At 41.5% G+C, this 23,576-nt stretch overlaps 1 long non-coding RNA gene across 1 annotated transcript; it reads right to left on the bottom strand.

The window, feature by feature from the left end:
* Nucleotides 1-9,635: 9,635 nt before the first annotated feature.
* Nucleotides 9,636-21,119, bottom strand: LOC149124668 (uncharacterized). The gene is made up of 4 exons (XR_016213760.1): nt 20,628-21,119; nt 17,243-17,481; nt 15,348-15,526; nt 9,636-11,247 (listed from the first exon to the last, which is right to left on the bottom strand). It is a non-coding gene; the product is annotated as an uncharacterized LOC149124668 (long non-coding RNA).
* Between the last annotated feature and the right edge of the window lie 2,457 nt (nt 21,120-23,576).

Below are 23,576 nucleotides of genomic sequence, written 5' to 3'. Positions count from 1 at the left end.
AGAAAACATCAGAAATCTATGAAAATCTTTAGCTATGCCAAAAGAAAATATTCATTCATGGCTCGATATTCACTGGAAATCTAGCAGTGGCTCTATGTTTCATGGAAGAGACAAAGTTAGACTATATAAAAATACACAAATCTATCTTTGAATATCATATCTTAAAAGGAAGATGATTATGTAGGGATTGTTATTATTTTAGTTCCCTGAAAAATACAACCCCTTTGTGACTTTCAAGTCTGTATTTCAAATTTCCTACATCTGATTTGAAATTTAAGTTTTAGGAATGTATTATTCAACAAAGTGCAACACTGATTGATGTGACAAACACGATAATGTTTCTCAGATTAAATGACATATAAATCACAGTGCTCTGTACTTTTATCCAATCTCTTTCCTTCATAGTTTTCTACTTATCTCTTATGTATTTATCTCACATAAGAGGTATGCACATAGTAACATTTTTATGTGTTAGTTACTCAAAGTATCACATTCTCACAAGGCAGTCATCAAGATAGGATGGAGTAAAAACATAAACATTCATAAAGGCCTGCAAATACAATTGCAGTGATCTTTCCAAATGGGAAAAACAAAGCTGCAGAATCAAAGGGGAGGAGTTAGGGGAAGAGATGTATTGGCAGATTTGGATGGAGCAGTGGAATGCTGGAAAGTGGCCAGATGAGGCAGATTTAGATGGGATGGTAAAAAATCACATCGAATCCGAGTGGGATCCCAAGTGGGAAGAGTGAGAGAGGAGAATTAGTAACTTCAAATTATGAGTGGACTAGTATGGAAAATGTGGAGGCTTATTGTTAAACAAAATTACATATGATGTGGAAGATGAAAGATGACAGACAGGGATATGAATAGAGAATTTTTTAAAGTAGCAACTGGAAAGGAATTTCAGCAGGTTAAATTCTGCCAAATCTTTCTGCTTCTCCTTCAATGACATCTTTACTTCTGCTTTGTTGCATCTACTCCGATCAGATGTTTCTTACCTCCTGCAACTACTCTCTCAGGAGCCTTCTAAATGACTTCACTTCCAAAAACTGTTCCTTGCTCCAGTCCATTTATTAAGGCTACAAGATTAATCATCTGGGGCACAACACTCACAGAGTCAGTTTTCTCCTAAGAATGCATCACTCCCATGAATGTAAAACATCTACTCCAACATGCAAATGATCACTATTTGTGTCCCAACTTCTTCTGTTCGGTTTTACATTCCTAAATTTCTCTATTGAAATCTGTTGCTTTGCCTTCCTATGCTTCCCACTGGGAAAAATCACCCTTAGAATGGAGGTGTATTTATTTACTTGTTCGTTTTTGGTGTATTTGTCAGAGTGTGATTGATTCTTCTTTGAGATTCTTCAAAAGTGGTAACTTCTGCCATGATATCTTCTCCGTTGCTCCATACAGAAAGAATCCTCTTGATAATACTGAATTCACACTGCAGGTATTCCACTGTCACATACCAGCTGAATACACCATTGCTGCACACGACGTGGAAGGTCTACAAGAACAGAAATTAAGCCTGCTCAAATTCGAATTACCCACAATGCCTACATGATACTTGGCTGAAAAAGTCTCTTAACTGCAGTAATGAAGTAGATGAATCTCTTTACAGAGGTAAATTTTTTTGTGAAGAGAATAGTACTGATTGAATGAAAGAACAAGAGATAAAGAAAAGCCCTTTCAAAGCTGGAGAGTTGTAACATCAAAACCCAAACTACCCCCACCACAATTTCATCTGTGTCAGCTCTACTTTGGAAGCATGTTTTGTCTTTCAACACCTGAGATCAAAAATGTTAATATTAGGTTATTAATGATTTTAGTCTATTTCATCATTTTCTCTGAATTTACTTTTCAAATATATTAATAATATGCTTGTATAATTTACCTTTAATACTCGGGTTTAATTTTTTTTCTTTAAGACAATTTTTTAACAGAAAGAAATTTCATAACATGATAAAATATCAATATATATTCTATGAACTTTTTTGGGTTATATGTTTTAATCTGTTTATAGTTAGTAAACTTGATTTAAGAGCAAAGAGTTTTCAAAAAATCATGAAAGTCCCCTAAGAACAACATCACGTTTGGACCAGAACGGGGCCAAGTTGTAGTGAGTTATATCGCATCATCATGTCAAAAACTACTTGAGAACTTTCCATTTCCCTGTAATGGTTAGCGAAATTTCTTAGGATGATTCTCAACAAATATTCCTTTATAAGTATCTTCCCACTTTTTAATTCCTTTTACTCATAAATATGTTAAGAGCATATATTGCTTTCTCATTTGGTAAAGAATACACTCCTATTTCCTGTGCCTCACTGAGCATTGTGGAATATGCTAATATCTGGGGGAGGTGTTTGGCCTACCAGTTAAGAGGCACGCCTACATCCTCCATTAGAGCGCCTGGGTTCAGCTCCCAGCTCTAGCTCCTGACTCCAGCTTTATGTTAGTGCAGACCTTTGGAGACAGCCATGATGGCTCAAGCAGCTGGATCTCTGCCTCCCATATGGAGACCTGGGTTTCCAGCTTCCAACATTAACCCCAGTCATTCTGGGAGTCAACCAGAAGGTGGGAGCTCTGTCTGTCTGTTTCTTCCTGTCAAATGAACAAACAAAAATTTTAAAAATAAATTAGTATCTAAAGTAGTACTTCATATATAAAAACATTCAACATTTTAGTCTTATTATAACATGTCTTCTTATAAATTTCTAATCTATTTTCATTTCTCCACATTTTAAATTCTATTATTTTACTTTTAGTTCTGTTAGAAAGTGATGAGTAGGTAGGTACTCAATATAAGAAATTCATACATTAGAAATAAAATAGACATTCCTTAGATCCCCACCAACCCAGTCCTTGCAGTGAAAGCAATATCAGTTGAACTTTCCATGTATAATTACATAATACTATATAGTATTAATATATGCTATTTATTATTTTTCATTTTTTAAGGTTTTTTTATTTAGTAAATATAAATTTCCAAAGTACAATTTATGAATTACAATGGCTCCCCCCCGCCGTAATTTCCCTCCCACTCGCACCCTCCCATCTCCCGCTCCCTCTCCCATTCCATTCACATCAAGATTCATTTTCAATTATCTTTATATACAGAAGATCGACTTAGTATATATTAACTAAAGATTTCATCAGTTTGCACCCACACAGAAACACAAAGTGTAAAACACTGTTATGCACAGTTCTGCATCTTGTATATAATTTTTCCTATTCATAAACACCAATAATGTAAAATTCAGTTTATAAATGAGGCACTATGAGAGGTTAACTTTATAATCAATAATTAAATAGGACAATTATAATAATATGATATGAAAAAATTATTTAAAACTTCAGTTGTTTATTTCTGGGATTTTCCATTCAATATTTTCAGATTGTGGTTGAAAGTAAGTAATTGAAACCACAGAAAGCAAAACAGTGGAAAGTGAGACAATTACATTTTTAAAAGTCCCATTTAGCTTCTTTCCCACAATCACTTTTTCCCACTGGTTGTAAGACCAGATTAATGACATGGTTGTGAAAGAGAACTCAGTTGTCAAGTGCTGTTTAATGAGATAACACATAGTGTGTTAGGCAGGAGTAAAAGCACCAGACTTGGAGTTAGACAGACATGGGTGAAAGCTTGACCCTGCCTCTGTTTAGTTACATGACCTGAATCAGTTCATTGGAAGTCATTCCTGTAATGCATTGCTTATAAAACCCTTAGTGTCCTGATGAAACTGTTGTTGAGTGGCTACATGAAATTCTTCTTGAGTTATTAATTGTTTGGGGGATTAAATGAGATAATATGTCAAAACATTAGGGAAAATTCCCGACACTGTCAGCACTGATTATATGATAGTCATTATTAGTGCTAGTGTTTTCATAGAAAGAAGGAACATTATCAATAGGAAATAGGACTGTTCTTGATAAATAGAATGCTTTCAATTCATTTTCATATATTCTAAATTTATTCACTATAACCTTAGTAATAATATTGTCCATATATAGGTAATCATTTCCAACAAATTCACAACATCTTAAGGTGTTATTGGGTCTGATATGTATGTATGCCTATCAGAAAACAATTTAAAATATTGATAATGAGTACAAGTAAGATAGTGCAATGGTTTGAATTTCCACTCTAAAACTCACGTTGAAATTCCATTTCCATTCTAAGAGTATTAAGATAGGCAGCTTTAAGGGGTGTTTAGGTTAAAGGGCCCAGCCTCATGAATGGGGTCACACCATCTGACGATTCTAGCCCAGTCCTGTCTCATGAACAAGCTTGCTTTCCCTTCTGTTGAGCAATAATGCAGCACAGAGATCCACACCAGCTACCAGTATCATGTTCTTGGATGTCTCAACCTCTAGAATTGTGAGAAAAAGTTTTTTTTCTTTATAAAATTACCCAGTTGGTGTTACTTCATCATAGCAGCAAAAATGGACTAACAGAAATGGGATTTTTGTGTGTGGTTGTCAGTGAAGATGGAACTAATGAAATCTGGGTGTACTCCAGCTTTGACACCTGCTGGCTGACCTGCAGCAGAGGAGCCACTCCAATTTGGTACAATGTGGGTGACTACACATGGACAGCATCTCACTTGGGATGATAAATAACAGCTCATGATTAGGCCTCAGAGGGCTTATGCATTCTGAATTTGTGGGTATTATTTTTTAAAAGATGTATTTATTTTAAAGGCAGAGTTACAGAGAAACAGAGGCAGAGAGAGAGAGAAAGAGAGAGAGAGAGAGAGAGAGAGAGAGAGAGAAAGTGAAAGAGAGAGAGAGAGAGAGAGATGGAGAGAGAGAGAGGTCTTCTATTCACTTGTTCACTCCCCAAATGGCTACAACTGCTGGAGCTGGGCCAGTCCAAAGCCAGAGCCAAGAGCTTCTTCCAGGTCTCCCACACGGGTGCAGGGGAACAAGGACCTGGGACATCTTCCACTGCTTTCCCAGACCATAGAAGAGAGCTGGATCAGAAGTAGAGTACCTGAGACTAGAACCAATGCCCATATGGAATGCTGGCACTGCAGGTGGAGGATTAGCCTACTGCACCAGAGCGCTGGCCCCTGCATTTTCCTTTGATCATCTGTTAATGTGCATTATTTCTGTACCTTTTAACTTTGTTAATTTTTAAATTTTGTTAAAAGTTTTATTTATTTGAAAGGCTGAGCTACAGAGCTATTGTGGGTAATTGGGGGAATGAATTAATAGATGGAGGATCGTTCTCTCTCTCTCTCTCTCTCTCTCTCTCTCTCTTCCAGGCTCTCCTTATCTCTATTGCTCTGCCTTTCATGGAAATAAATAAATAATAAACAAATCTGTAATAAAAGACTTATGAGAGCCCAAACCTAGCAGCCTGAGGGAGATAACACATTTTAGTTACTATCGGGCATTGTGATTTCAAGTACTGAAAAATATCAATAGACACAAACATTTGAACACCATCTAAAATTTCTGACAACAACAACAAATAAAATGGAGAGAACTTATAAAAATTGGAAACTGTTTAAGTATGTTCACTTAGAAGTGCTAAGAAAAGTTTGAAATCATATCATTGTTTCAAAGAAGAAGGGCAACTGGGTGTGAGGTTGAAAGAATTAATTGTCAGGAAAAAGAGAGCTTTTCCCTAGAAAAGATAGCTTGAAAATTTACATGACATCATTCTTATCGCTTTATGTTTTTAGAAGTTCATAACAGAACAGTATTTCTACAACAAGGATATAAGAGTCTCTGCAGTGAAAAAGCTGTGTGTTTCATTTTCACACATCGAGGGTTGGGAGATCAATTAATAAACCTAACTAGCACTTTCAGGTGTACAGAAAAAGCATAGAGTAGGTGACTATAATAGTGCCAAAAAGAAAGAGAAATAACAGAGAGAAGAGAGGGGAGGAAAGGAGAGAAAAAGAATTACAATTGATTCTGGATTTTTTTTTTTTTTTAGTTTATGGGTGTGTCTGTTAATTGAACTTGACAATGTACTTTTTTAAATTATAAATTCCAGCAAAATAATTAGAAAAACCCCAGTCTAGAGAACAGCACAATAAACTCTTATTTACCAAAGACTTATGAAGTTTGTTCTGAGTACAATTAACAAATAATGAGTGTATTAGGACAAATTAGGTAATCTTTCCTTCTAATGCTTTTTCATTCATAAAATGAATGTTATACAGTCTGTTCTAGCAAACAAAGACAATGTGAACCTCGTAGTTTGGTCTTTAAAGGGTAAAATGAATATGAAATCTATTTATAAGCTTCAGACAGCTTGAATTTCTGCCATTTATGACAGTTGGCATCATGGGCTGCTAAACTTCTCACCCTTGATCAGTCCCAGTCTTCAGCTGGGATTTAGAATCAACACTCATTGCCTTGATGATTTATTACAATAGCTTCCTTATTTCTCTCTTGCATCAAAATGGAAATTCTCAGACCAGGTATTTTTCATCTGTATTATTCACTATAATTAATGTCTTTGGGTTTTCCTCCAGACATAAAAAGTTGGAAAAATAGTAAGTGAAATATTGACAAAATACATTCTGATATGTAAAGCAAATTATCTGACAGGAAATTTTCCCAGGAGTGCAGTAACAAAAACTCTAGAGAATGATCTTAAACCTGCAGCAGGCTTGAGTGGAAGACAGTGAACTTGAGAAGCGTGGGTTGTGAGCAATCCAAGAGCTCAGAGGTTTTCGCTCTTGTTCCTCCGAGCCAGCCTTGCTTTTCCTCCAAGCCCTTACAAGCTGCTCCAGAGAAAAATGCTTTAACAAGTCCATCCCTTTTATTTGCTTATTCCAAATGGTACAATTTTACTTTACAAAGCGTTTACTCAACTGAAAAACAGAAAAAAAAAAGTCTACGGCCAAGCCAGTCGAATCTCCTTGCTTTCACTGTGATAAAAGTGAGTGTTGGAGAGGCAAAGGCTATCCAGTGAGGTAATTCCTGAGCCCAAAGTAAACTCACATCTACCACCCATTGCTCACAGATGCCCTTAATTTAGGATGGAAAGAGAAAAGCATGTTTCTTTCTTGTTCTTTAGACCAAATCTATACAATGATGACACAACCAAAATGCATCATTTAAAATTAGATACCCTGCAATCAATGTGGAAAGAGCCAGGAAGGGCAAATTCTCTCTCAGAAGGTTTGATTAGAGGATTGAAGGCTTTGAATTCAATGTGACTGTGACCATGGCTGTGGCCACGGTCACCCAAATGCTCTGTGAAGTCTCCTAAAGTAGTTTGAGTCCGAGATGTCAAGATTTTGGCTTTCATGTCCTCTTATCTTCAGAGGCATTTGCACCAAGAATTTCCACCTCAAATTTTGGAATTCTTGTAAATATCTCATCTACTCCTGCCCTTTGCTTTGGTAACTTGGGATATACTTGTGCCAATAACAATCTCACAAAATATCAAGGAGGCAAACAGGAGATTATTTTCCGTCCAAATTCTGTGTGTTGGAAAGCCGTTTGTTCACTCCGAAAGTAGCCAAGACTAAAGCAATGCCTGATAAAAGTTGTCATCCTGGGAACACTTCAGAAGGATCATGGCCTTTAAAACCATAAAGCTTGTGTGACTGAGAGATGTGCAGACAGGTTGTTATTTGCATCTGCTAGTGACCAGAACTGCACTGGCTCCTCCTTGTGAGCTGAAGTTCACCAGCGCCTAAATCCTAGCTCTTAAATGGCAAAAGTTTTTAATTCTCTTTTTGTTCAGCGATTCAAGGCACACATTTGGTAAAAGTTTGAAAGGAGAAAATAGAACAAAAAAGCAGCATCACCACCAACAGAGGAAGGAATGGAAGCATCTGCCTAGGTTGCTATCTGGTTTGACCTCAGAGATGAGAAAACACTGATGTTCCTCTGACAGGGGTCATCCATCTCTCTTACCCAACCTCTGTCTATCATTTATCATAATAACCTCTGGGTGACACATGGTTTCTTCAGCTTGTTATATTTGATTTTCTTCTTCCTTTCTTTCTGATGATGTTACAATAAATCAGCAAGAGATGCAAGAGATACAAACACATGCATAATTCAAAAGATTTTTTAAAAGCTTCTCTTACCTCCTTGCTCTCCAAGGTGCAGAAATTGCACATAGGTAAAAGCTCACATTCTTAATGCATGAGCCTACGTACCATCTATGTTGTAAATAAGACTGCACTTTATCTATTTTTACTGTAAAATTTTTAAAATTCAACAATATCTCACATTTTCCCATGTGGGCTTGTCTGCGTTAAATGAATATAAAGTTTCAATTCACTCATGTATAAAAATGGGAATCTTATCTCTGGTGCACAATGACTGGGTGGAATAAGCCTAGCACATATTAGGCTTTCGAACTTGTGAGTATATTTATTATTACTGGCAAGAAATTAGTGTAGTGCAGCTATAATAACAATTACCTGTCTCATTTCTGACATTCTCGCCTATGTGGTTATATCTGGCACAAACATAGGTACCACTTGCATTTCATGAAAGATAATCTGTGCAAACCATTAGTTGAGTGTCACTAATTGTCTTCTAGGACAGTACTTGCAACAGTTCGCCAACAATGTGTGTTATCAGAAAATGACTGAATGGGTTCAGCCACAGCTTGGGTTCCCCTCCTTTGTGGGCTGGAATCTTGCCTCCACTTCCCAGGCACATTCCTGCTCATGGGCACCTCAGGAGACAGCAGATGAGGGTCCCGGCCACTCACAGCAGTGGATGGATATTCTCTCTCTAACGTGGGTGTGCCTTTTAGATAAATAAAAATAAACTTTTTAAAAGAAGAAAACTGCATACATTTCAAACAATTTTTTCCATGAACTTTCTAAAGCACCCTCCTAACGGCACCATAGGAATACACTGTGATTTAAGCTTCTTTTAAAGTAACGATTGAGTATCCCATATCTGATTTCCAGAATTTGAACTTCTTCAGAGTTTGGGATATTAACAGATAAGCAATATGCTTGGGATAGGAACTCTGTGTACATGTGAGATTCATTTATACTTTGTAAAAACCTCATACACATAGTCTGGAGGTAGATTTCATTTTTAAGATCTATTTATTTGAAAGTCAGAGTTACAGAGAAAGACAGAGGGACAGAGAGAGAGAGCTCCTCCATCTGCTGGTTCAATCCCCAAGTGGCTACAATGGCCAGGGGGGAGCCAGGCCAAAAGAGGCCAGGAGCTTCATCCAGGCTTCCCATGTGGGTGGTAAGGGCACAAACACGTGGGCCAGCTTCTGCTGCTTTTCACAGGCCGTTAGCAGGGCACTCGATTGGAAGCAGAGCAGTCAGTACTTGAAATAGGTTGCCATGTCAAGCTGTGGTTTTTCCCGATATAGCACAACGCTGGTCCCTGAATGTAGTTTTACACAACCTTTTTAGTGCACCTGTATTTTGTTTGCAACCTGTCACATAAAGTCAGGTGTATTTGTCATGTCAGTGCCCAAACAGTTTAGAATTTGGGGACATATCAGACTTCGAATATTTGGATTAGGGCTGCTCAACCTGCAACAGTTCAATTTCAAAATAGAACAGTGTACAGATTGCTGCCTACCTAGATTTTTAATTTCTCTTCAATTTGGGTTTTATTTTCCTGTTCTTTGCTTCTTTTTTTTTTAACCATCATTCTGGCTAATATAATAATTACTTACCTAACACAATCTAGCAAAGATAAGACACAGAAAGAAATTGCTGATTGTAAACATCTAAACATCCACTAAGCGTACTGCTTTATAAAAAGGCAGCTCTTCAATGCCGGTGGCATAGAAACCTGTAGGGGGGAAGAAATCCAAAGACCTCGCTCTCTGCTGGCCCCAAGTCCTGGCAAGAGTCGATGTCTCTGGGAGCTGCTGAGGCCAGAGGACGGCTGTCTTAGCAGCTCCCCGCTCCCGCCCACTGACCCCATGCCGGCAGACAAGTCCCTTGAACAGATTGCGCCAGTCTGGTGCCAGGTAATTGCCTCTCAATTCCTGTTTCTGCAGATCCCCTGCTTCCTGCGGGACTGCGGGCTGTGCACTTTCCTGCCCAAGCTCAAGTACAAGCTCCAGGTTGTCGGGAAGCCTTCCACGGCCTGCAGCCCCACCGAGTAGATTCCCGACGAGCTCAAGCTGCAGGCTGCCCTGGTTCAGTAAGGATCGGTTAAACGAAGAATTAAACAGAAGGAAGTCAACTATCTCACAAGGAAAACTAACGTTTTTAGCTCAATCCACATGTCAGCTCTGGATCATTTCCAACACTTGTGAGTATTATTGATGTCCTTCACAACATCCAATGCACGCGCATTTAGGCTTCTGGGTAATTTTTAAGTTTTGTATCATTTTGCTTGGTTTTGTTTTGTTCTCCTGAAAAATGAATACAGCTTGGTGACTGGGGCAAAAATATTGCCGGGCTGATATTCCCCTATTACCAGAGGAAGCAGCTCAGGGAGCCCACTTTTGACTCTTCCTTGAGACACCCACCATGGCCCCTCTCCAATGCAAGGGGATTAAAAAAGATTGCTGGTCCCCATGAGTAGCAGGGGTGCAGTTAGCAAGCCAGTTATGCAAAAAACGGATGCACGGCATGAGGTGGCACCTGCTGGTTTACAAAGACAAGATTGACACTCCCGGAGCAGCTTTTCCAACGTGCCAGCTACCAGCCCATGAGGGCGTGAGTGGCTCAGAGAGGACCTGCTCTAAAGTGAGGCTCCTGCCCCGCAGGCCACGTGCAGGGTGCTAATCCACTCTGCGCCGCTGGGGACGCTGTGGAGCTTAGAGCACTGGGCTCCCCACTAGGACGATTCCGAGTGTTCCTCTGTGGGCCGTGGCCGGAGCGAGATAGGAACGACCTGAGGACGGCGGATCCTTGCAGACTCAGGCTGTGCTGTGCCCCACTTTGCCAACAAGTCCCCGGCGGGAATACTTCAGCAGGAAGGGGAGTCTCTGCTTCTGAGCACCGGCTTCCCATGAGCTGGAACCCTGAGGCGCACCCGAGGGGAACACCTGCTCCGAAAACACACCGTGGGCTTCTGTGGCGCTGGTGCTGACCTTGAGCACACAGCAGATGCCGCTGTCTCTCAGAACCGGCTGACACTGCAAAGGGCCCCCAGCCATCTTAGGCCGACCCTGGCTCCAATGACCTATGCGGTGTCTCTACGATGACGGCCTTGTGGGTGTCATGATTTGTGTTCTTCCGGTTCTTTCTCCTCCTTTGGGTCATCAGTCCAGGCATTAAGACCCACAAAGTCTGTGATTGCAGTGGTTGCTTTGAGATTCTCAGTGAAAAAAAAAAAAAAAAGAGAGAGAGAGAGAGAGAGACCATTATTTTTTCAAATGTGCTATTTCTCTTTCCTCCTACTCCAGGGAATTGTGATTCATAGCAATTAATGTTTCAAGGATTAAGTGTTTTTTTCCCCAAAAGCATGATGCAATCCTGATTCACAGTACTTTGGAAAGGGAAGGACAGAGATAGGTTTCAGGGAGGCTATCAGCAATGGGCATTTGATTCTCAACAACAGAATATAATGAGGTGTAAAGGGTTCAGTTTGTCTCTGTCACTTTCTCTTAGACTTCTGATCAGCCTCGGCGACCCTCAGGTTAATTAAAACACTGCTCCAACATTGCTGGTCTTGGGTATCGATGGACTGTAAACCAAACACTCAGATACCATCGTTCTGAATAATTTAAAAAATCCATGCATCTATGCTTTCTATGTAGAACATTCTTTTTCTGGAGCATAAAAACATTTAAAAAAAAAAACTAAAGTAAGATTTTTTTGTGTTACAGAAATCAGTAACTTCACAACTCACTTTGGTAAGCTCGCCTGATTCTTCCGTGTGATTGATTACTATGGGCTGAGTCAGTATTTTCCTTGACATTTATTTGCTAAAGGTTACCAAAACTCTTTTGAACCTATGAGGACACTATTTTTATTTCACTTTTCTCTTACTTATTAGGAAGTTATTTTTCAGTTCTTAAATATGTATAATTTCACTACAATTTTATTAAGTTTTACATAAGAGCTTGTAGGTAAAACACCATATAATGATGAATGTTGGACAAAAACCTCACACATGCATAAATATTCATTTATTTTCATAGATGACACTTTTTGCTGTGCACAATTTTAAGATGGAATACTCAACGTATGAGTTACCAGGACTTTGAAGTAAGATGGTTACCATTAAATTTTATAGACATTAGGCAACAATCAGAAGGAAACATTGGAAGCAGTTCCTTTGCCTCCAAGCCTTGCAAATAAGGAGTATTTTTTTTTGGTCACTCAGACACAGTAGGAAGTTTTAACCCCTGGACTTTCTTTTTTATCTCTGATGGTAGGCACTTAATTCAGCAGACTGAACCCTCCACTGTTTTTGAGCAAGGATATGGTCTGGACGCAGATATAATCAAACCAGTTCCACTTCCTACACTGAACATCGCCGTGCTACACTTGACAACCGAAAGCATTCATTTGGACTTGCCCTTTCAATGCACCCCTACTGCTACACATTGCACACTGTTTCTTTGCGGCCTTCTTTCAGAACTCCTGAATCCATTCCTGACTTTGTCAAAAGAATCCTTCTCTTGGTACCCAGACTGATTGCTGTGTGCCCCCTTACTTGGGAAACATTTCAGGGGTTAACCTCGCACCATAGGACAAAGTCTCAACGTCTCTAAATAGAAGACAAGTCAGCCATGGACTGTCCCTTGCCATCTCTCCATTCACAACTACCACTCTTTTTACCTCATTTTGATAGTAGGCAATGAAACTGAAAGATAGAGAAAACTACAGGAAACATCTATGTAACCACCACAAAGATGGAAGAGATGTTAAGGTTTTCCTCTATTTGCTGTAAACCTACTGTAAACTTTATCTTCCATTCTTTCTTCTCTTAACTTCTCCCAACCATTCATAGTATTGAAGGTTAGAGGCTTGCTTTAATACTTCTATGTTGCATGTCTATGAATAAATAAAAAAATAAACTATACAAAATGTATAATATGGTATATGATACCTTTTAAAAATATTTTCCTCTTTGTATTTTAGATTCAAAGATTAAGTCATTGATATTCCACAATTTAACATGTGCTATTTGCATCAGCTGACTTGAAGTTCCCCTCTCATCTTGTTTTAATATTTTCCCTTTCATCCCCCATCTTCACAAAAGTCTTCACTTAGATGCCTGTACCATGAAGTAGGGTTTCAAATAGCATAGTTAGGAAAGGTCTCTTTGAAAAAGAAATGTATAGGTAAAGGATTAATGGAGACAAGGAGTTTGCCCATCAGGATATCTTGAAAAAGAATCCTTGTAAAGATCAAAGCTCAAACACCCTGCCCCTAGAATCACATCTGAGGAACTTCCTGGACCTGTGTCCAATGAGCGTAATGTTGAGGGACTGGACTACTCTGATGTTCAATGGAACACCTGGGTGACCAAAGACCCATCAGATTGCATTAGGGCAGGGACCTGGGGATGGGACTGTGGATGCATTGTACTCACAGAGAACTGGACTTGTGCTGAGATTCCACTCCCACAGGGGAGCCACTGTGGCTCTGAGGGTCTCCAGAAGTTTGTGTCCCTTCAAGTCCCATGATACACAACAGTGACCTCCAGAAAGATTAGATATTCCTTTCACCAGTGCACCCTTTAAAATGGTGTGGATGTCTCCAGGAAGCTTCAGAATACACATACCTGATGGCTAAGTGTTATTGAGCATTGTTTCATATGAATGCACATCGAAACCACAAGGAGGTATCACTTCATCCCTGTCAAAATGACTATTTTTTTTCTTTTTGACAGGTAGAGTTAGACAGTGAGAGAGAGAGAGAAAGCTCTTCCTTTTTCCGTTGGTTCATCCCCAAGTGGCCACTACGGTCTGCGCTGTGCCAATCCGAAGCCAGGTGCTTCCTCCCGGTTTCCCATGCGGGTGCAGGAGCCCAGGCACTTGGGCCATCCTTCACTGCCTTACTGGGCCACAGCAGAGAGCTGGACTGGAAGAGGAGCAACCGGACAGAATCCGGCGCCCCAACTGGGACTAGAAACCAGGGTGCCGGTGCCGCAGGTGGAGGATTAGCCTAGTGAGCCGTGGTGCCGGCCCAGAATGGCTATTATCAAAAAGACAGAAAGTAACAAATGCTGGTGAGGGTTTGGGGAAAGGAAGATTCTTAAACATTGTTGGTGGGAGTATAAATTGGTGCAGCCACTGTTGAAGACAGTATGCATATTTCTTTAAAAAATAGAAATAGAATTGCCGTATGATCCAGCAATCCCACTACTGGGTGTATATCCAAAAAATATCATCTCATTTTATCAAAGAGATACCTATTGTACCATGTTGCAATACTGTTCACAATAGCCAGGATAGGGAATTAACCAAGGGCCCATCATCAGTTGAATGGATCAATAAAATGTGGTATAGATGCAAAATAAAGTACTATTCAGCCATACAAAGAATTAAATCTTGCCATTTGCAGCAAAATGGATGGAACGAGTTAAGTGAAATAAGCCAGACACAGAAAGGCAATGCCACATGTTCTCCCTCATGTGTGGAAGCTAAAAAAATTATAAAATCCAATCTGAACATATAATGGTAAATTACTAGATCCTAGGAGTGGTAAGGAATATTGGGAATTTGGGTAAGAAAAAAATATGGGAAAACTAGGTGTTGCTTGTCAACTTTGACAAATGTACAATACTCATGTAAGACATTAATAAAAAGTAAATTTTATAAGAATGTTAAAATCACTTAAATTTATAATATTCACATTAAAAAATAATATATGTACCTGTATCTGTGCTGATGTGCTTTTCATCCGGGAGACCTGACATCTTCCCCATTCAAGGTGCTCTGTATTTAAACTGTGTTCACTCAGGACAGGATAAGATGATGTGAACTTTTTCCAAGCACTGGAAAATTCTCTTTTGGCTCATCACATTCCCAAAATAAAGACAGTCATCCCTGAGTATCAAAGGGGAATTGCTTCCAGGACCTCCCTGTCTGTATCAAAATCCTCAGACACAGATTTTCCCTTATAGAAAACAGCACATTGCTTGCACATCACCTGTCCACATCCTCCTGTACTATTGAAGCCATCTCTAGATGACTTAGAATATCTAGTACAATGTGCATGGTATGGAAATAGATGCTAACCTGTATTGTTTAAGAAATAATGACCAGAAAAGAAATTTGCAAATGTTCACTACAGATGCTATTTTTTCCTCATTATTTTTGGGCCATGCTTTGAATCTGGAAAATGGCCCCTACGGTTAGGGAAAGCTGATTGTATACATTAAGCAACAGCTCTGCAGGTTCTCAACTACAGACCCTGTATAGCAAAAGGTCTGATTATAACCCATCCCTGGGGCTTACTTACTGTGGTGCCAGCAAAACTTCATTTCTGATTTCTTCTACTCCAGGATCCACTACTCCCACAGAGGTCACAGTGTATTCCTGCTTGATCCTTTCCAGCCTGCAGAGGGCCGCCACTACAGAGCATTTCATGGCCACCCCCTTGATATATTTCTTAACAGAGGGCAGAAAGGTGTGTTCACCCTTTTCAGAAAAGAGAAGTGGAAAAGCACGTTGCACACAAACCATTCAATCCAGTGTTCCCCACTACCTGAGCTTTGGCACAGCCCCTTCTGCTGCTAGGGTAGTCCCAGCCTTGTATCTCAATGATCATAAGCCACTTTTGAGTCCAAGCAACCATGAGCCAGCTCAACCTGTCTTGTGTTTCACACAACACATTCAATCCCCAGTCCTAGGTAAGCCAATTTACATCAATCAATTTAGCCAGATCAAAGCTTAGTGTTCAACTGCCTTGGTCCAGTACCTAAGAATCTATACCCTTGTTAATGTTCCAGATTCCCATGGGTACAACTTGGAAATTTCTGCCATTATTAACAGGACCAGGTTCCCATGCTCAGCTTAGGTTCTTCCAGAAGAGTCTGTGAAACTGCAGCCAGTGGCATGGTGGGGATGAGTTATGGAGACAGTGCAACCCTTGGGAAGCAGTCCTGTTGTGAATTGTTACTGAAGGATGTCTGTCTGGGAGAAACGTTTGCCTTCAGATCAGGTGGAAGCACTATTTTAACCTGCAAGATAATTACAGCGGCCAGGAAGTTCAACATGCTCAACTCTTCTGTGTCCATTTCAAGTCTCTCCACCCATTTCTGAGGATCCCTACTTTGCTCCACCTGTTCCTGGACTGTCACTTAAGACCCCTGACGGGGTTGAGCCACAGGACCTTGCAACCCTGAACCCAAGTGTGACACACAGTCCTTCTGAGGTTCATGGGGTGTGATTCCCTCCCACCAGCACAAGCTGTCAATATGTCTTCTTCCCTGAGTACAGTCTTAGCCCCTGACAGCCTCCTGCTCTGTCCTACCATTGTAATTACCAGTATGGCCAAAACAACCTACTGCTGTGGCCACTCCAGCTCTGAATGCCTTGACTTTTACTAGCACTTCTTCCTATGGAAGCACTTTACATGAATAATCAAGGTCACAGCAAGCTGCCAATTAGCAGGGACTCACTTCAGGCAGCAGTGAGATCATCCCTATTGTCTTTGAAAGTATAAGCGATTCAGTTCCAGAATCCCATTTGGAGGGTCCCTTTATTAAAATCCTTCTTCCTGCAAAGTACTAACCAAAGACAAATATGGAATCATATGAGATAATTGAAGGAAGCTGAAAGAAAGTACCATTTACAAAAATGTGGGCAGATTTAAGGGAAGCAGATACAGGACAGAGCAGTATCCTGAGGCTAGCAAAAGTAGGTGCCAAGCATCTCAGAGAGACAGGGATACCAGAACAATGAGAGAGTGGCTGATGAGAGCACCAGCAACAGTGACAGGAGCTGTGGCTTTCAATTGAGGGACAAAACCAAGCCCCAGCCACACAGCAGGAAGGGAGCTGGGAGAACAAATACCCCAAGCTCCTGTCTGCTTACACTCAATAGGAGCTTCACATTGGTCAAACCCAATGGAAACCATACTCAAGGAAGCCCTTTGATGCGATCCATTGATGAAAATGTTGAGCAGCACAGACAGTGGGAAACCAGCAGGTAACACTGTGAATTCTCTGCTACCTCAGATGGGTCCTCTGGCAGTCAGAGCTGGCTGGGCATTTATTCAACTATAGGTCACATTGATTTGCTTCCCAGCGTTTGCTTGTAAAATTTCACTTTAGATATTTTATGTGGGCCACTCTCTTCAGCTTCTCCCTGTACCCTTCACTGCTGATTGCTTTAAACCCCACTGCTACTTACCATGTTGCCTGTCCATAGAGAGCTGGACATTTGCCATTACAGATCGCTCTTGTAGCTATCTGTACTTCAGAGACCAATGCCTCGTGTTATTACAGTTGCACGGCTGTTCCTCCTCCTGATCTCTGATAAATAGATCACGTAGCCTTTAGGATCCAGCCAGGGGGTACGTAATCCCACCCCTCATTTGTGGTGGCACGAGCTAGAAATCACAGGGATGTTCTGACAGGGTTTCTTCTTCCCTGTGAGATAAGACAGTACCCATGAGGACAGCTATGTCCTTCTACGTAAGATCAAACATCATGACCACCTCACCCAACCTTCCTATACATTTTGAAGTCATTAATAAAACTTTTTATCTCTCCCTTAGTTTGGTTTAAGAAGTATGTTTTTGGTGGGTTGCCTGTTTACTATGCCTATTGCAAAATAAATGTAACTATAAAATCACATCATAATTTAAACTCTTTATATTTGGTTGTGCTATGTGGTTTTCTATAAGTGTCCATGCATTATTACAAAAAAGTTTAGTCATCCCTTTGCTAGTCTAGGGATAAAACTGTACATCCCAGTGCACCATCCTCTTGAAAGTCAATTTTCCATCTAGAAGAGAAAAGAAGAGAAATGAAGCAAACAAATCAGCGCTGCCAGATTGCTCGCTACCTCTCTGGGCTTCCACACATAACCTGTGCTCATCCCATGGCCAGTGGGTTATAGTCCTGAGTTGTTGGGCCTAATTAGTACCCATGTAAGCCATCTGCAACTGCTCTAAGTATCTTTGAGGACTCTTTTTTTTTTCCTCTTTTGGTTAGACCTCCCTTTTTGATTTGGCTTAATTTATTTTGAATATATGATAAAATAGTTAACAGGCAACCATGCCCAAAAACCCTGTTTTTTTTTTTTTTTTTTTTTTTTTTTTCTGGGGGTTTACATCACTGACTCCATTTTGATTTTTATTATTCCCCTATGATCAAAATCCTTTTTGAGCACATCATCTTCTGGCTAGTCTTTAGTAGTCCCTCATTGCCAGGTCAGATTTGACCTGGTTGTTGATCTGGTTCCCTATTGGGAGAGAAATATTTAATGTGCAGGAGTCAGTGTCAACAACCCTTTTTGTCACATTTAAGCATCAAAGAGGTTTTAGGAGAAGTGATCCTTAAGAGTCCATTGTTAAACTTAGCTTTATCTGTTTGCAGAGCTGTCCCAAAGTACTGGATACAATAGCCATCACAGAGAAACATCCTTTGGAAACTCTGACACACAGAACCAACAATGTTTTTAATTTCCATGTGCAGTTTTTCTTTCAGAATTTTGAAATCACTTACCTAGTCCATTGATTTTAGAGTTGTCAGAAAAATCTGCATTTAAGAATATCTGTTACTCATTTTTATACATCTGATTGTCAGTGTTTTTAGAGAATACAAAACTGAGGGAAACAAAAGACTTTAAGTAGCCATGGAAAATTATGAAACTTGAGCCGGCGCCGTGGCTCAATAGGCTAATCCTCCACCTTGCGGCGCCGGCACACCGGGTTCTAGTCCCGGTCGGGGCGCCGGATTCTGTCCCGGTTGCCCCTCTTCCAGGCCAGCTCTCTGCTATGGCCAGGGAGTGCAGTGGAGGATGGCCCAGGTGCTTGGGCCCTGCACCCCATGGGAGACCAGGAAAAGCACCTGGCTCCTGGCTCCTGCCAGGATCAGCGCGGTGCGCCGGCTGCAGCGGCGGCCATTGGAGGGTGAACCAACGGCAAAGGAAGACCTTTCTCTCTCTGTCTCTCTCTCTCTCACTGTCCACTCTGCCTGTCAAAAAAAAAAAAAAAAAAAAAAAAAAAATTATGAAACTCATTAATCAATGAGAAGAGGCAGGTATTTACTCCTATAGGATTTTATGAACATTTATCCCTTTTAGGTCTCTGGGCCTTTTTCATTTACATAATAATCATGACCAATAACAACACAACAATGTCATAAGACTTTTTTTAATTTTTTGAAGATTTATATCAGTACCGTTTTATATTATCAGAACTTAAAGTTTAGCACCACTTCACATCTTGAGAGTTACTTTTACTATAATCCAAATGCCTACTTGGTTAGTATCTCTACAAGATGAGAGATATAGCCTTTGACATTTCCAGGGGCCCAGTTGGAAATATCAAAGTCCTAAGTATTTAGAACATTGATTTTTAAAGGCCTGTGAGTGATGCCAAGAGGGCTTAAAATATTATTTGAAATAGGATCCCTTAACATCATGAAATAATATCTATTTACTTAATTAGAGTGATCTATCCAGTTATAGACCAGATTTAATCACGATTACAAAATGATCACTTAAATATTTTAAAATAAGTACATATTTAAACAAGCCGTAACTCTTTTAGAACTCAAGTGTTTTTTTAAACAATCACAACTTAATGAAACACAGAGGACACAAAAGATTACCTCAATAGAATACAAAATCCGTGTGACTTTTGTCTATCTCCAAAATAGAAATGAAAACTTTGAATATAAGAGTTAGCACATGGAACCATCCCATAACTTGGAATAATTTAGCAGAGTCTGGTGCATGGGTTGGGAATCGAATCCCCGGCCTCCTGCATGGAAGGCGAGGAGTCTACCACTGAACCAGAATCATTGCCCTGGGCTGAGAGGTAACTGATTTTGCCCTTCCCCACCCCATGCCAATCAGGCAAAGGGGTGGAGTAAACATACCATAAACCAAAGAGAAAAAAAAAGTTAAACAGCTATTTTTTTTTCAAAGACTGCAGCTAAGGGGTGGGGGTGGGAAATCAGGTGGTATATTGGGGATGCGGCAGTAGGTGGGGGCTCCGGGGGCCCAGGGGGTGAAAAGGTGGAGGGATGGTGGAGGGTCCTCAGCCAGGTGAGGATGGCAAAGGGGGTGCAAGGAGGAAGGAAACGGTGGGCTGGAGGGTTTGATGGGAGTTTCTCCTCTGTGAAGAGAACAAGACCCAGGCCATGGGGTAGGGGTTGCGAGGAGGAGGGGGTGGGGGAGGGGCATCTAAGTCTGCCCAGGGAGGGAGGGCGGGAAGAGGAAGACCTGCGGTAGGGGGAGCAGGGCAAGCAGGGAGCTGTGTTCCTGGGGCAGCAGTCGCAGCCTCTCAGGAGGAGGATGAAGAGGGTGGGGAGGTGGGCTGAGCGCTTTACGCAGTCTTAGGGCTTCTTCCCCCATGAGCCACAGAGAGAGGGGTGCTCTTGGAGGAGGAAAAAAGCCTGGCCATATGGGGCCTCTGACCACTTGCCATTTCACTCTGTAAAAGGTGTCCAAGTTGCTAAGAATTTGGAGATCAAAAGTACCAAATTTTGGCCACTGGTAAGCATTATCCAGTTTACATGTGGCCAAGATGTAGTAGAGAAGAAAAGTAATTGCTTTGGTTTACCTCTCCTTCAGGCCCGAGGCCCGCAGGTGTTGTAGGAGACGGGCCAGTGGTAGAGACTGGAGAAACTCAAGAAACCTTGGGAGCTCTGGAGCAGACAGAATGAGGCTGAGAGTGGGGCCGGGACATGGGCCTGGGAGGAGCTCCTGCCGCTGAAATCTCCCAAGGAGGAGTCCTAAGCATCAGGACAGGCAGTCCTGGCCCTCGAGGTGTGGTTGCTCCCCCAAACCTCCTGAAGCTTTCTGTCTTGTTCCTGGAACTGAGGAAGGCAGAGGGGCTGAAGACCTTGGAGCCTCCCAGGGCAGGGCCAAGGGCCCCAGTCTATCCCAGCGTGCTGGGGAGATGCAGGCTGAAAACCGAGACAGGTGTGGTGTGTGAGCTCCGGCACCAGGTTTCTGGCTGGAGTTCCCGTGAAAGAATGAAAGGGTGAGGATGGTTTAATAGGGTCGGTGGGGGAGGAGGAGGCAGAATTTAGGAAAAAGGAAACAGAGGGTGAGAGATCATGGGTGGGAGGGGTTCAGCCATGCTGGGGAAAGCATGGCTGGGGGTCACCCCAGGGGATGGAGGGCCCTCACCCCAGTCTGCCACAGAGAGGAAGAAAAATTCAGGACAGTGGGGGAGTCATGGTCCTCACCCACAAGGCATTGGCGCTCTTAGCATAGGGCAGGTGGGTGTAAGTCCCCTGCCAGGTGGTGGGAGAGTAGCGAGCTCTTGTGAGAGCAGGTTCTCCCACAGCTGCCTATGAGCTTCAGAGGCAACATAGTGGGCTAGGGGACCGATATCTTGCACCTGCCCCGGGTTTCGGCACCAACCTTTTGTTTTATTAGAAGAGTAAGACAAAAGGTAGACAGGACAAGACAGAGATTGACAAGGATTCTACAGCCAGAACAGGTTTATTCAGAGACAAACTGAGAGGGACCCACTACCAAGGAGGTAGGGAGCTCCGCCCTCACACAGACTGGTGTTTCTGTAGCCAGGGCTGCTTTGGGTTCTGGGTGGGTGGGCATTAGGCAGGGATGAGTGGGCTTGTGCAGGCTTTTGCATGGACCCAGGCCTTTTCAAAGTTGGTGGGCTGGGCTGACGACTAAGGTAGGGTTGAGCTGGTTAAGGAAGAATGCAGTGGGTTGGGAAGTTGCTCAACCAAGTGGGGTTGGGGCCTGCTCTCAGACGTGTAGGCAAGGAACTGACAGGCAGTGGGGAGTTTCAGACCTGCTTTTCCTTCTTGCTCCATCAGACACGTTCCATGATTCTTGAAAATTATGATGTTAAATGAGTACCTTATATGTTATGTGCTCAGGATCACTTATAACTTGGAAGATTCATTGAAATCAACTATAAAACTTTCAGAGTTGTCGTCATCTGTTTTCTGTTGCTAATAACACACTATCACAGACTGGGTATGTTAGAAAGAAAAGAGATAGGGGTGGGGCGGGGAAGGGGGGAGCTGCTCCTTGGTGTAGTGTAACAGTTACGACATCGCTTGGAACATCCACAGCCCATATCTGAGTGCCTGGGTGTCAGCCACGGCTCTGCATACAATTCCAGCTTCCTGCTAAAGTGCTCTCAGAGAGGCAAAGATGAGGTTCAGGTGCTCAATTCCTCGCCACTCATGTGGGAGACCCAGATTGAGTTCCGGGCTTCTGGCTTTGGCCTGACAAAACCCTAGCAGTTGTGGGCCTTGAGGGAGAGAATCTCTGCTGTCTCTGTTTTTTCCTTCTTTGCTCTCTTTTCAATACAGTTAAAACAAATATGATTTTGGAAAAAAAGTCCTCAACAATTTATTTATTTATTTATCTATTTATTTATTAGGAGAGGGAAACAAACCAGCTCATAAAAGCAAACCTACTCTCAGGGCCAGAGCCGTGGCACATGAGGTAAATCCTCCGCCTGCGGTGCTGGCATCCCATATGGGCACCGGTTCTAGTCCCGGTTGCTCCTCTTCCAGTCCAGCTCTCTGCTGTGGCCTGGGAAAGCAGTAGAAGATGGTCCAAGTCCTTGGGCCCCTGCACCCACATGGGCGACCTTGAAGAAGCTCCCGGCTCCTGGCTTCAGGTTGGTGCAATTCGGGCCGTTGCGGCCTTCTGCGGAGTGAACCAGTGGATGGAAGACCTCTCTCTCTGTCTCTACCTCTCTCTCTGTCTTTCAAATGAATGAAATAAATCTTAAAAAAAAAAAAAAAGAAAGCAAAATGCCATTGAATCATTCACTGTAAAATGATTCATTCTGTCTATGTCAATTTTACTTCAATGAAAAGCACTCTAACTGGATGGTTTAAAATTATTTTTATTTCCAAATTTAATTTCTCAGCCATACACTCAGAAATATATCTAATACATTTCTAATATATATATATTAGAAATATATCTAATACATTTGAACTTAAGATTTAATTTATTGCAGTACTTATATCTACTTTTTGTATTCCTCTTCCTAAAGGTTTTACAGTCCTTTTTCTGACATACATTCTCTAATATGTATTTCAGAAAAGTCATATAGCTGATTAAGTTTTTGTTCTGTGTGTGTATAAAATTATTCTTTTTTTCTCAAAATTGAAACAGGTTGTAGTGGAATGTTTAGTTTAAAATTCTGTATTCTGAATTATTTTCCCTCGGAATATGGAAGGTATCAGCCATTGTCTTCTAGTAGTTAGTATTTCCAAGAGTCAGCTTAATGTCCACTTGTTTCTCCTTTCTTTATAAATAATTGATTCCTTCCTTCTGGAATTTTTTTTTTGTTTTGTTTTGTTTTTTGACAGGCAGAGTTAGACAGTGAGAGAGAGAGAGAGACAGAGAGAAAGGTCTTCCTTTTTCCGTTGGTTCACCCCCCAAGTGGCCGCTATGGCCGGCACACTGCAACCGGCGCGCTGCGCTGAACCGAAGCCAGGAGCCAGGTGCTTCTCCTGGTCTCCCATGGGGTGCAGGGCCCAAGGACCTGGGCCATCCTCCACTGCAC

The sequence above is a fragment of the Oryctolagus cuniculus genome, chromosome 9 (genome assembly GCF_051225735.1).
Source record: "Oryctolagus cuniculus isolate XC-2025 breed Fujian yellow rabbit chromosome 9, ASM5122573v1, whole genome shotgun sequence".
In the NCBI taxonomy this organism is placed as follows: domain Eukaryota; kingdom Metazoa; phylum Chordata; class Mammalia; order Lagomorpha; family Leporidae; genus Oryctolagus; species Oryctolagus cuniculus.
This window is presented reverse-complemented; position numbering and strand designations above follow the sequence as displayed.